This window comes from Pseudophryne corroboree, unplaced genomic scaffold (assembly GCF_028390025.1).
Source record: "Pseudophryne corroboree isolate aPseCor3 unplaced genomic scaffold, aPseCor3.hap2 scaffold_1171, whole genome shotgun sequence".
Taxonomy (NCBI): Eukaryota; Metazoa; Chordata; class Amphibia; order Anura; family Myobatrachidae; genus Pseudophryne; species Pseudophryne corroboree.
The window spans coordinates 135,702-148,547 of NW_026967796.1; the positions used below are offsets into that span (position 1 = coordinate 135,702).

At 47.1% G+C, this 12,846-nt stretch overlaps 6 non-coding genes and 3 pseudogenes across 6 annotated transcripts; all 9 read left to right on the top strand.

Annotated features, from left to right (window-relative positions):
* Nucleotides 1-2,619: 2,619 nt before the first annotated feature.
* On the top strand, nucleotides 2,620-2,782 carry LOC134990504 (U1 spliceosomal RNA). Its single transcript, XR_010195313.1, has one exon. It is a non-coding gene; the product is annotated as a U1 spliceosomal RNA (small nuclear RNA).
* A 152-nt stretch (nucleotides 2,783-2,934) lies between these two features.
* LOC134990513 (U1 spliceosomal RNA) lies at nucleotides 2,935-3,076 on the top strand (annotated as a pseudogene).
* A 692-nt stretch (nucleotides 3,077-3,768) lies between these two features.
* Nucleotides 3,769-3,932, top strand: LOC134990519 (U1 spliceosomal RNA). The gene has a single exon (XR_010195322.1). It is a non-coding gene; the product is annotated as a U1 spliceosomal RNA (small nuclear RNA).
* A 152-nt stretch (nucleotides 3,933-4,084) lies between these two features.
* On the top strand, nucleotides 4,085-4,220 carry LOC134990506 (U1 spliceosomal RNA; annotated as a pseudogene).
* Nucleotides 4,221-4,918: 698 nt separating this feature from the next.
* On the top strand, nucleotides 4,919-5,082 carry LOC134990497 (U1 spliceosomal RNA). The gene has a single exon (XR_010195307.1). It is a non-coding gene; the product is annotated as a U1 spliceosomal RNA (small nuclear RNA).
* Nucleotides 5,083-5,234: 152 nt separating this feature from the next.
* LOC134990512 (U1 spliceosomal RNA) lies at nucleotides 5,235-5,388 on the top strand (annotated as a pseudogene).
* A 655-nt stretch (nucleotides 5,389-6,043) lies between these two features.
* LOC134990498 (U1 spliceosomal RNA) lies at nucleotides 6,044-6,207 on the top strand. The gene has a single exon (XR_010195308.1). It is a non-coding gene; the product is annotated as a U1 spliceosomal RNA (small nuclear RNA).
* A 152-nt stretch (nucleotides 6,208-6,359) lies between these two features.
* On the top strand, nucleotides 6,360-6,522 carry LOC134990505 (U1 spliceosomal RNA). Its single transcript, XR_010195314.1, has one exon. It is a non-coding gene; the product is annotated as a U1 spliceosomal RNA (small nuclear RNA).
* A 671-nt stretch (nucleotides 6,523-7,193) lies between these two features.
* Nucleotides 7,194-7,357, top strand: LOC134990500 (U1 spliceosomal RNA). The gene has a single exon (XR_010195309.1). It is a non-coding gene; the product is annotated as a U1 spliceosomal RNA (small nuclear RNA).
* The last annotated feature ends 5,489 nt before the right edge of the window (nucleotides 7,358-12,846 follow it).

Sequence of the window (12,846 nt, forward strand, 5' to 3'; positions counted from 1 at the left end):
ATGCCGTGTAGATGATGGCCTAACAGGAGGCTTTAAAATTTTCTTTCTAGTGTCCTTCGTTTGGGAGAAAAATGCAAAGGTACAAGACAGCTTTTCCTTGCCAATATCTCTCTTTTGCAAAGAGCTACGCATTGGAAAATTCAGGGCTATACCGTGTAGATGAAGCACTAACAGGAGGCTTTAAAATTTTCATTCTAGTGTCCTTCGTTTGGGAGAAAAATGCAAAGGTAGCTTGTGCCATCGCCACTCTGCTCCTTGTGCCACCTTGGCGGTTTACATGAGCCACTGCGGTGACGTTGTCTGACTGGATCAGAACCGGTTGGTCGCAAAGTAAGGTCTCCGCTTGACGTAGGGCATTGTATATGGCCCCTAGTTTCAGGATGTTGATGTGAAGACAAGTCTCTTGACTTGACCAAAGACCTTGGAAATTTCTTCCCTGTGTGACTGCTCCCCAACCTTGGAGGCTTGCATCTGTGGTCACCAGGATCCAGTCCTGAATGCCGAATCTGCGTCACTCGAGAAGGTGAGCACTCTGCAGCCACCACAGGAGTGATACCCTGACCCTGGGGGACAGGGTGATCAACCAATGCATCTGTAAATGTGACCCAGACCACTTGTCCAGTAGGTCCCATTGGAAAGTCCTCGCATGGAACCTGCCGAATGGAATGGCTTTGTATGATGCCACCATCTTTCCCAGGACTCGAGTGCAGTGATGCACTGACACAAGTTTTGGTTTCAATAGGTTCCTGACAAGAGTCATGAGTTCCTGGGCCTTTTCTATCGGGAGATAAACCCTCTTCTGGTCTGTGTCCAGAATCATGCCCAAGAAAGACAGACGAGTCGTAGGAACCAACTGCGACTTTGGGATATTGAAAATCCAGCCGTGTTGCTGTAACACTTTCAGTGAAAGTGATACGCTGTTCAGCAACGGCTCTCTTGATCTCGCTTTTATGAGATCGCTCAAGTACGGGATAATTGTGACACATTGCTTGCGCAGGAGAACCATCATTTCCACCATTACCTTGGTGAAAATTCTCTGGGCCGTGGAGAGACCAAACAGCAACGTCTGAAATTGGCAATGACAGTCCTGTACCGCAAATCTGAGGTACGACTGATGAGATGGATAAATTTGGACATGAAGGTTTGCATCCTGTACACAAATGCGGACAACAGGTGTCAAGCCGTGTGTTGCCTTTGTCAAGCTGTAATAAGTAGGGGTAAGGACGTTAACCACCTCAGAACATCCTCCCTTATACGTCACCTGCAGCGCATTAATCATAAGTCAGTGACAAGTTCAAAAACTTTGGATGACAGCGGAAGCAGTCCACTGACCACTAAATCCCTTCCTCTTGTAACCAAGCTCCTGCAAACCACACCACCAACTCCCTCAGTGTCAATTTCCTCCTTAGACAGGAGAGCCAATAGTCCTGCAGGCCATGTCACTGGCAAGTCTGACGAGTCCTCTCCTGCCTGGGATTCCTCCGATGCATCCTTGAGTGTAACGCCTACTGCTGCTGGCGCTGCTGTTGTTGCTGCTGGGAGTCGATCGTCATCCCAGAGGGGAAGTCGGAAGACCACTTGTACTACTTCCAGTAGGCAATTGACTGTCCAGCAGTCCTTTGCGAGGAAGATGAAATATCACAGCAGTCATCCTGCTGCAAAGCGGATAACTCAGGTCTTGTCAGCCTGGGTGGTGAGAAACGTGGTTCCGGTATCCATCGTTAATTCAGAGGCAACTAGAGACTTGATTGAGGTACTGTGTCCCCGGTACCAAATGCCATCTAGGTTCCATTTCTCTAGGCAGGCGATACCGAAAATGTACACGCTTCTCCCAGGGCAAGGCTCACCCATTGCACTCTGGGTGTGCTGCTCCTGCGATTTCCCCAAATGTGGGACACTTGACTGCATAATTTGTGTTTCCTCTGGTCGGCTCTCGTATAATTCAGATCTCTTTGTCTCAGGTCTCTCTCCAGCCTAGTTTGCTGTCTGTTTCCACTTCTCTTTTCTTCAGCCGCTCCCTTCTATGCCCTTGCGCACTATCCTGACTTCTCCCGTCTGCTTACTTTGTGCCTTCCAACGCACAATGCGAACTACAGGTAGTGCTGCAGGGCCCACACCCTTTTAGTTGCCTTACAGAGCAGCTCTGGAGCTGTTACAGTGCCCAGCTGCTGCAAGAAATCAGCTGGAATGCTTCAGGTGCTGGGGCATAGCCAACATGAGCCCCACACCGAAGGAGGGTGGAGGTGTTTAATGCGAATTAGGGGTCATCCAAGGGCCGCAAAAGGCCGCCATGCCCTGCACATCCCTTTTTTCTTTTCATATGCAGACGAGGGTTGAAGCCAACTTTGACCCACTGCTTGGATGGCATCACCATATGCAAATCCATCTGCTGCAGGCCTTCCCCCAGGAATGCTAGCACTAGTTGTTGCATTTGGTTTGTTGTTTGGGGGTGCTTCAGTATTAGGCAGCCTTCTGCCCTCCCATGTTCATCTGAAAATATGTGTTCTCCCTGCAGTTGTTGTCCCCAGATGAGAGTTCCCTTGTGCTGCCTCAGTTGAATCGCCTTTACTTGACAGAGATGTGCCTGAGCAGCGGCCCTCCCCAGCCCTATCCCAAATCATACTTATTTTGCATAGGAGATATCATGGTCATGAAGATTGTTCTCCCAGGGTGAGGTTCATTCATTGCATTCTGGGTATGATGACCCCTGTGATTTCCCCAAATGTGGGAAACTCGACTGCATTATTTGTGGTAGTGGGGGACTGTGTTGTGCTTTCCTCTGGTCAGCTCTGGTAAAAGTCAGATTTCTTTGTCTCAGATCTTCCTCTAGCCTTGTTCTTCTTTCGAGAGTTCCCTTGTGCTGCCTCAGTTGGATCTCCTTCACTTGACAGGGGGGTGCCCGAGCAGCGACCCTCCCCAGCTCTAGCCCAACTCCTACTTACCTGCCAGGTGAGATACTATGATCATGTAGGTGCTTCTCCCAGGGCAAGCCTCACCCATTGCACTCTGGGTGTGCTGCCCCTTTGATTTCCCCAAATGTGGGAAACTTGACTGCATAATTTGTGTTTCCCCTGGTCGGCTCTCATATAATTCAGATCTCTTTGTCTCAGGTCTCTCTTCAGCCTAGTTTGCTGTCTGTTTCCACTTCTCTTTTCTTGAGCCGCTCCCTTCTATGCCCTTGCGCACTATCCTGACTTCTCCCATCTGCTTACTTTGTGCCTTCCAACGCACAATGCAAACTACAGGTAGTGCTGCAGGGCCCACACCCTTTTACTTGCCTTACAGAGCAGCTCTGGAGCTGTTACAGTGCCCAGCTGCTGCAAGAAATCAGCTTGAATGCTTCAGGGGCTGGGGCATAGCCAACATGAGCCCCACACCGAAGGAGGGTGGAGGTGTTTAATGCGAACTAGGGGTCATCCAAGCGCCGCAAAAGGCCGCCATGCCCTGCACGCCCCTTTTCTCTTTTCATATGCAGATGAGGGTTGAAGCCAACTTTGACCCACTGCTTGGATGACATCACCATATGCAAATCCATCTGCTGCAGGCCTTCCCCCAGGAATGCTTGTACTAGTAGTTGCATTTGGTTTGTTGTTTGGGGGTGCTTCAGTATTAGGCAGCCTTCTGCCCTCCCATGTTCATCTGAAAATATGTGTTCTCCCTGCAGTTGTTGTCCCCAGATGAGAGTTCCCTTGTGCTGCCTCAGTTGAATCTCCTTTACTTGACAGAGATGTGCCTGAGCAGCGGCCCTCCCCAGCCCTATCCCAAATCATACTTATTTTGCATAGGAGATACCATGGTCATGAAGATTGTTCTCCCAGGGTGAGGTTCATTCATTGCATTCTGGGTATGCTGACCCCTGTGATTTCCCCAAATGTGGGAAACTCTACTGCATTATTTGTGGTAGAGGGGGACTGTGTTTGTGCTTTCCTCTGGTCAGCTCTGGTAAAAGTCAGATTTCTTTGTCTCAGATCTTCCTCTAGCCTTGTTCCTCTTTCGAGAGTTCCCTTGTGCTGCCTCAGTTGGATCTCCTTCACTTGACAGGGGGGTGCCCGAGCAGCGACCCTCCCCAGCTCTAGCCCAACTCCTACTTACCTGCCAGGTGAGATACTATGATCATGAAGGTGCTTCTCCCAGGGCAAGGCTCACCCATTGCACTCTGGGTGTGCTGCTCCTGCAATTTCCCCAAATGTGGGACACTTGACTGCATAATTTGTGTTTCCCCTTGTCGGCTCTCGTATAATTCAGATCTCTTTGTCTCAGGTCTCTCTCCAGCCTAGTTTGCTGTCTGTTTCCACTTCTCTTTTCTTGAGCCGCTCCCTTCTATGCCCTTGCGCACTATCCTGACTTCTCCCGTCTGCTTACTTTGTGCCTTCCAATGCACAATGCAAACTACAGGTAGTGCTGCAGGGCCCACACCCTTTTACTTGCCTTACAGAGCAGCTCTGGAGCTGTTACAGTGCCCAGCTGCTGCAAGAAATCAGCTTGAATGCTTCAGGGGCTGGGGCATAGCCAACATGAGCCCCACACCGAAGGAGGGTGGAGGTGTTTAATGCGAACTAGGGGTCATCCAAGCGCCGCAAAAGGCCGCCATGCCCTGCACGCCCCTTTTCTCTTTTCATATGCAGACGAGGGTTGAAGCCAACTTTGACCCACTGCTTGGATGGCATTACCATATGCAAATCAATCTGCTGCAGGCCTTCCCCCAGGAATGCTTGCACTAGTTGTTGCATTTGGTTTGTTGTTTGGGGGTGCTTCAGTATTAGGCAGCCTTCTGCCCTCCCATGTTCATCTGAAAATATGTGTTCTCCCTGCAGTTGTTGTCCCCAGATGAGAGTTCCCTTGTGCTGCCTCAGTTGAATCTCCTTTACTTGACAGAGATGTGCCTGAGCAGCGGCCCTCCCCAGCCCTATCCCAAATCATACTTATTTTGCATAGGAGATACCATGGTCATGAAGATTGTTCTCCCAGGGTGAGGTTCATTCATTGCATTCTGGGTATGCTGACCCCTGTGATTTCCCCAAATGTGGGAAACTCGACTGCATTATTTGTGGTAGTGGGGGACTGTGTTTGTGCTTTCCTCTGGTCAGCTCTGGTAAAAGTCAGATTTCTTTGTCTCAGATCTTCCTCTAGCCTTGTTCTTCTTTCGAGAGTTCCCTTGTGCTGCCTCAGTTGGATCTCCTTCACTTGACAGGGGGGTGCACGAGCAGCGACCCTCCCCAGCTCTAGCCCAACTCCTATTTACCTGCCAGGTGAGATACTATGATCAGGAAGGTGCTTCTCCCAGGGCAAGGCTCACCCATTGCACTCTGGGTGTGCTGCTCCTGCGATTTCCCCAAATGTGGGACACTTGACTGCATAATTTGTGTTTCCTCTGGTCGGCTCTCATATAATTTAGATCTCTTTGTCTCAGGTCTTTCTCCAGCCTAGTTTGCTGTCTGTTTCCACTTCTCTTTTCTTGAGCCGCTCCCTTCTATGCCCTTGCGCACTATCCTGACCTCTCCTGTCTGCTTACTTTGTGCCTTCCAACGCACAATGCATACTACAGGTAGTGCTGCAGGGCCCACACCCTTTTACATGCTTTACAGAGCAACTCTGGAGCTGTTACAGTGCCCAGCTGCTGCAAGAAATCATCTTGAATGCTTCAGGGGCTGGGGCATAGCCAACATGAGCCCCACACCGAAGGAGGGTTCATCCAAGCGCCACAAAAGGACGCCATGCCCTGCACATCCCTTTTTTCTTTTCATATGCAGACGAGGGTTGAAGCCAACTTTGACCCACTGCTTGGATGACATCACCATATGCAAATCCATCTGCTGCAGGCCTTCCCCCAGGAATGCTTGCACTAGTTGTTGCATTTGGTTTGTTGTTTGGGGGTGCTTCAGTATTAGGCAGCCTTCTGCCCTCCCATGTTCATCTGAAAATATGTGTTCTCCCTGCAGTTGTTGTCCCCAGATGAGAGTTCCCTTGTGCTGCCTCAGTTGAATCTCCTTTACTTGACAGAGATGTGCCTGAGCAGCGGCCCTCCCCAGCCCTATCCCAAATCATACTTATTTTGCATAGGAGATACCATGGTCATGAAGATTGTTCTCCCAGGGTGAGGTTCATTCATTGCATTCTGGGTATGCTGACCCCTGTGATTTCCCCAAATGTGGGAAACTCGACTGCATTATTTGTGGTAGTGGGGGACTGTGTTTGTGCTTTCTTCTGGTCAACTCTGGTAAAAGTCAGATTTCTTTGTCTCAGATCTTCCTCTAGCCTTGTTCTTCTTTCGAGAGTTCCCTTGTGCTGCCTCAGTTGGATCTCCTTCACTTGACAGGGGGGTGCCCGAGCAGCGACCCTCCCCAGCTCTAGCCCAACTCCTACTTACCTGCCAGGTGAGATACTATGATCAGGAAGGTGCTTCTCCCAGGGCAAAGCTCACCCATTGCACTCTGGGTGTGCTGCTCCTGCGATTTCCCCAAATGTGGGACACTTGACTGCATAATTTGTGTTTCCTCTGGTCGGCTCTCGTATAATTCAGATCTCTTTGTCTCAGGTCTCTCTCCAGCCTAGTTTGCTGTCTGTTTCCACTTCTCTTTTCTTGAGCCGCTCCCTTCTATGCCCTTGCGCACTATCCTGACTTCTCCCGTCTGCTTACTTTGTGCCTTCCAACGCACAATGCGAACTACAGGTAGTGCTGCAGGGCCCACACCCTTTTACTTGCCTTACAGAGCAGCTCTGGAGCTGTTACAGTGCCCAGCTGCTGCAAGAAATCAGCTTGAATGCTTCAGGGGCTGGGGCATAGCCAACATGAGCCCCACACCTAAGGAGGGTGGAGGTGTTTAATGCGAATTAGGGGTCATGCAAGCGCCGCAAAAGGCCGCCATGCCCTGCACATCCCTTTTTTCTTTTCATATGCAGACGAGGGTTGAAGCCAACTTTGACCCACTGCTTGGATGACATCACCATATGCAAATCCATCTGCTGCAGGCCTTCCCCCAGGAATGCTTGCACTAGTTATTGCATTTGGTTTGTTGTTTGGGGGTGCTTCAGTATTAGGCAGCCTTCTGCCCTCCCATGTTCATCTGAAAATATGTGTTCTCCCTGCAGTTGTTGTCCCCAGATGAGAGTTCCCTTGTGCTGCCTCAGTTGAATCTCCTTTACTTGACAGAGATGTGCCTGAGCAGCGGCCCTCCCCAGCCCTATCCCAAATCATACTTATTTTGCATAGGAGATACCATGGTCATGAAGATTGTTCTCCCAGGGTGAGGTTCATTCATTGCATTCTGGGTATGCTGACCCCTGTGATTTCCCCAAATGTGGGAAACTCAACTGCATTATTTGTGGTAGTGGGGAACTGTGTTTGTGCTTTCTTCTGGTCAACTCTGGTAAAAATCAGATTTCTTTGTCTCAGATCTTCCTCTAGCCTTGTTCCTCTTTCGAGAGTTCCCTTGTGCTGCCTCAGTTGGATCTCCTTCACTTGACAGGGGGGTACCCGAGCAGCGACCTGATAAAGCTAAATATTTATCGTATATAAAACACTTTAAGAGGTCTAAGAACACTATACGCTATCTACGTAAGAAGTACCGTAAGGGTACGCAAGTTGTGTAGCGATCGCTCAACCGTAGTCGAGACGCTCAAGCGTCACGTTCGCTTACGGCCCAGTGATCACAGGCAGGCACGCTATTGGCTGCCGACTAACGTAATGATTCGCTATAGCGTAGCGTACGCTCGGGACCACGAGGAGATCACCAGCGGTGCAGACGCTTACAACGTTTAAACCTTTATCTCTATACCTTTAACGATGAGATACACAGTATACCTTAGTGTAGAGACAGAGTGTAAGTGCAACCTGGTGTAACCTGATTAACTACAAAGCTGCTTGAGCGTCACCGGCGCTCAGAGAATACTTAACACTATAAAGAATACACAGATACCTGGGCTTAGGGTCCGAAACCTATTATATGTATTATGACTATTATACTTGCAAAAAGAATCACAGTACAAAGCATACACTACAATATAACATAAACCAACTAACCAGATAAACTACACAGGAAATACAATACAATACAATTAAAGGAAAATACGAGAGAAAGAGAAGAGAGAGAGAGATAGAGAGAGAGAGAGATGGCTCACAGTAAGACAATATGATTACGGAGAAAACTTACGCACAAGGGGAACGATCGCATGCGCCTCGATATCCAGCTCCCGATTATCAGCAATGAGAACCGTTGAAGAGAGAGAGAACTGGATACGGTCGGCCTGCCTATTTATGCCCCACACACAATACAATTCAATGGTCCCTACAATCTCATTGTTCATTGGACACAGGAATTCGGCTTCGCATTATAACAAAAGGTCATAGGTTGATTCATACAGGTGGGCTGTGACTATTTCCAACTGCTCAGGTGGGAGGGAAACTGGGTATCCCGCCGCATGGGTAATAAAGTGCAAATAAAGTAAATGTTCATAAACTTCTTATGTCCATAACTATTCGCACGAGCGATTGATCTGCTTCAAACCAACACCGGAATATTTCTAATTAAATATTCTTCCGATGGATACTAAACACCACTGTATTACTCCTGTCTGACCCTTCGTATCAAACAAAGAGGGATTCCTCTGTTCATAAACATTCTATATTAACCAAACTTTCAGAATCTATCAAAGGGACCATGATCTACAAAATACATTATTAGTGAAAATATGTTACGATTGAGTCGCACGCTACAACCACATAAACTCTACCGTAAATACGCATACCATGCGCCTGCGGGTGCCCGCGACTGTGAGTATGCGCACGTACGGGAGAGCGTACGCATGCGCAGCACGGACCTGGGTGAGGTGCAAATATGGTAGTGTGCATAGAGATATTTTTCTGACTTTGACAGTCCACCCTTTGGCAGTCAATAATAACTGCCACTTCCTGAAAACATTTCAAAAGGAGAAAAATATATGTTAGGGGTTAATTCATTTCCATGGTTGGGTAAGGGAGGAGAGAGGAGTAGGTGTGAAGAGGGTATGACCTAGTGAGATAGCAGAAGCATGTGTGTATGAATCCGTGTTTGGGGGGTCATGTATCATCGTGCCGTACGTGTTGTAAATCAAGCTTCGAGGTATTGCGAAGTATACATTTGAATTCCTTCTTATCCCGTGGTACGGGTCTGTGGATGGGCTGTCAAACTTTACCGAGCTCTTTTCGGATTTTGAACAAAATGGGGAGCACATTTTAGTTGATGATACATGAATGGGGGAATATGTGATTGCTGATATCTGTGCCTGTATTCCCTATACTATGTGTGTCATTACCTGAGGGTTGTAGAAATGAAGAAAAGACATAATTACGGTAAATGCGGTGGTATTCTATGTCAGGTTAATGTATATCTGTCGGTTGAAGTTTTGTTCGGTATCAGTTGAAAGTCGTCTTCTTTGCGCTGTGTTGCCCATTAGGGGTGAGCAAAAAGCTTAGTCAATGCCATTAGATTTACAAAAAATGTTGGGCTAGCGTAAGTTTAAGAATTCTAGGGAAACTGGGGATCCCTGGCAAAGTTCATCAAATGTCCATATCTCAAGTGGTCAAAACTTCTTCTTTGGTCTATCCGTTGTCTGTATAGCGTCTCGTCAACTTCCTCGTCCAAGTGGGTCTTTTTATCTTGGAGAAAAACCAGAAAAACAGGTGAAAGAAACGGACCGTAGAAATCGCATTTTCATCACATCATTGTTTCTATCATTGGGTCATAAATCAAATCCAGGTTAATTACAGTTTCCTCACTCCTCAAACTCATTACCTTAGTACGACGATTGCACCTCATTAAAGCCTGACCGCATCTAAATATCAAGCCAATGGTTATGATAACACCTAAGATACATAGGAGAAACTTCCCAACATCCATTATGACTCCTTGAGCCCAGTCTCCCAAACCGGAGAACCAATTTCGCGGGTTCAACCATGACACCCAACCAGTCAGCTCATTACCTACAGCAGCAAGAGTGAGATTGTGTTTTCGGCGAAATTCCCACTTCAATTGGAGAATATCGTCCATCTTTTGGTCTATGACCTCGACCGGATCCTCGGTGCTATTCGTGATATACGTGCAACACTTCACGCCGTACTGTGTTGCCAATGTAACACAATATCCGCCTGTCACTGCTGTGAGGTAATTAAGAACCATTCTATGCTGCACCAGTTCTGTTTTATAAGCTTGAAGTTCCCTTCCCGTATATCTAAATGTGTCATCATACATTTCAGTGATATTGTCTAACAAATTTGCGAGCGCCAATATGTATTTATAATTTAGCACTCCTCTAGCGGTGCGGGTGAAATCTAACGCGATTAAGAATTGAATCCCGGTGGATTCACTTATCAGATCAGAGGCCGGATGCTCTGTCTTCTCTATCAGGTGTCTTTTAACAACGTGCTCGTAGTGGGTGTGAGTATAAGGAGCTTGGGCACCACGATGTATGTCCTTCATTTTGTCATGTGTTACAGTCATTACTTCAGGCAATACTTTTCCAATATAACACAATCCTTCAGAGTTTGGGGCAAGCCACTTGTACGCCTTTCTCCCGCATATGAAATATGCATCATCGGGGAGAACATATGGGACGGAGAAGGACATAACCATATTACACACCTTCCAGGTGAAATCTCCTAACCCTAATTCTTCCATCTGCTTAATACACGTATCAGGTTGTACGATATGTGCACAGTATCCTGGTGATACTTCTCCAACTCTCGTAATCCTATTTCCTAAGGTGTACCTATACCGGAAAGATTTTCCTCTACTGGCTATGTGGCGTACAAGCTCTGTATCTGTAGGCATTCTATCTGCTCTATGCGAAAAGGTCATGGTGTGGTTACTCCATGACACTTCCCAATTTCCCGGCTTTCTGGGATTGGAGATGTTGAAACATAATAGGGACCTATCCACATGGTATTGGTGGAGCTTCAAACTAGGAGGGCTGGAGATATTAAACCTCCTGTCCACCGGTCTCCCACCATTTAACTCAAGTACCTCCCCTATCGTTAAAGGAAATGGTACTAGCCCTGATTTGCTATGACCTTGAGGTACTTGAGAGCATACCCAACAATCTGTTTTGTTTAACACATTACCCACTAAGGAGTGATAGTCACTCAATGGATGCCGGTCCATATGGATATTAAAACTGGATTGGCATTTCTTAATGCACCCATCTTCAATGACATTGTTACAGAGCCTACAGATACAGTTTTCTTCAGCTAACAATCCGTCACAATTTCTTCTATGGTCAATGCTATCGGATCGTTTTCTGATACTCGCCTTTGCTTGTTGGTTAGGTTGATCCTGGAAAACTACGCCTCCATCTTTATCATCAGAACCCATTCCAGAACCTCTATCGACCTCCATGGTACTCTCGCCGGAACAGACTGCTCTGGTCAACATCATGGTCAACAGGAAAATCCGGATCACAGTCTCTTGGGGCAAGTCCATCTTATAGGAGGAAATGGAGAAGAATGAGAAGGAGGAAAAAGAAATTTGAGGGAGAGGGGATGGGAAGTGGAGGAAAATAATAAAAGGGAGTGGGGAGTCGACAACAGCTCTCGGTCTTCAAGGCTCAGGTGCCGCCTCAGTCCTCCTGGAACAGACACTCCAGTGATACAACCTCTACCGTCTGTTTCTTATCACGGGACTTCTCTGGATCAGCAACCTTCTTGCAGTGGGATGAATGGACCCAAGTCTCTCTCTCAGCAACCTTCAATGCCGTAGTGCTAGTCAATAAGACCTGGTATGGTCCTTCCCATCTGTCAATAAGGCAACCTGAGCGTAGAAAATTCCGTATCATTACATAATCCCCAGGTTCAATGTCATGACAATTACTATCTGGTAAATCAGGAATCACTAACTTCAGATTATCATTTTGATTCCTCAACTGTTTACTCATGTTAATCAAGTACTTTACAGTTACTTCATTGTTACATTTCAAATCATCCTGAGGGTTAATCATGGCATGCGGTTGTCGACCAAACAAGATTTCAAAGGGAGACAGATTAAGAGAGGACCTGGGAGTGGTTCTGATACTGTACAATACAATGGGTAAAGCTTCTGGCCATGTCAATCCTGTCTCTGCCATCACTTTACTCAATTTATTTTTAATAGTGCTGTTCACTCTTTCGACCTTCGCACTCGCCTGTGGACGGTACGGAGTGTGCAGCTTGCTATCAATTCCCATCAACTTACACATTCCTTGAAAGACATCACCTGTAAAATGGGTACCCCTATCACTTTCGATTATTCTAGGGATACCATATCTACATACAAATTCCTGCACAATTTTCTTAGCAGTAAACATAGCGGTATTTGTTGTCGCTGGAAATGCTTCGACCCAATTTGAGAAAACATCTATACAAACAAGTACATATTTCAAATTCCGACAAGGGGGTAATTGTATAAAGTCAATTTGTATTACCTGGAAAGGGCCGCCGGCAGGTGGGATATGGGATGGTTCTGTAGGTATTGCCTTTCCAATATTCTTTCTCAAACAGGTAAGGCATGACATTGCTCTTTTACTCGCATGAGAGGAGAATCCTGGGGCGCACCAGTATGCTCTTACCAATTTGCACATTCCTTCCTTGCCTAGATGAGTCAGCCCGTGAGCTGCTTCAGCCAGACATGGAAGATATGCTCTGGGGGCCACTGGTTTACCATGTCCATCCGTCCAGAGTCCTGAGGACTCCTGGCCACATCCCTTTGCCTTCCAGACTGCCCTTTCCTGTGTGGAACACAAATTTTGCATTTCACACAACTTCTGTGTGTTAATGGTATTAAATACCATTAATTGTGTGGTGTCTGTCTGTATGGGGGTAGCAGCTGCTAACTTAGCAGC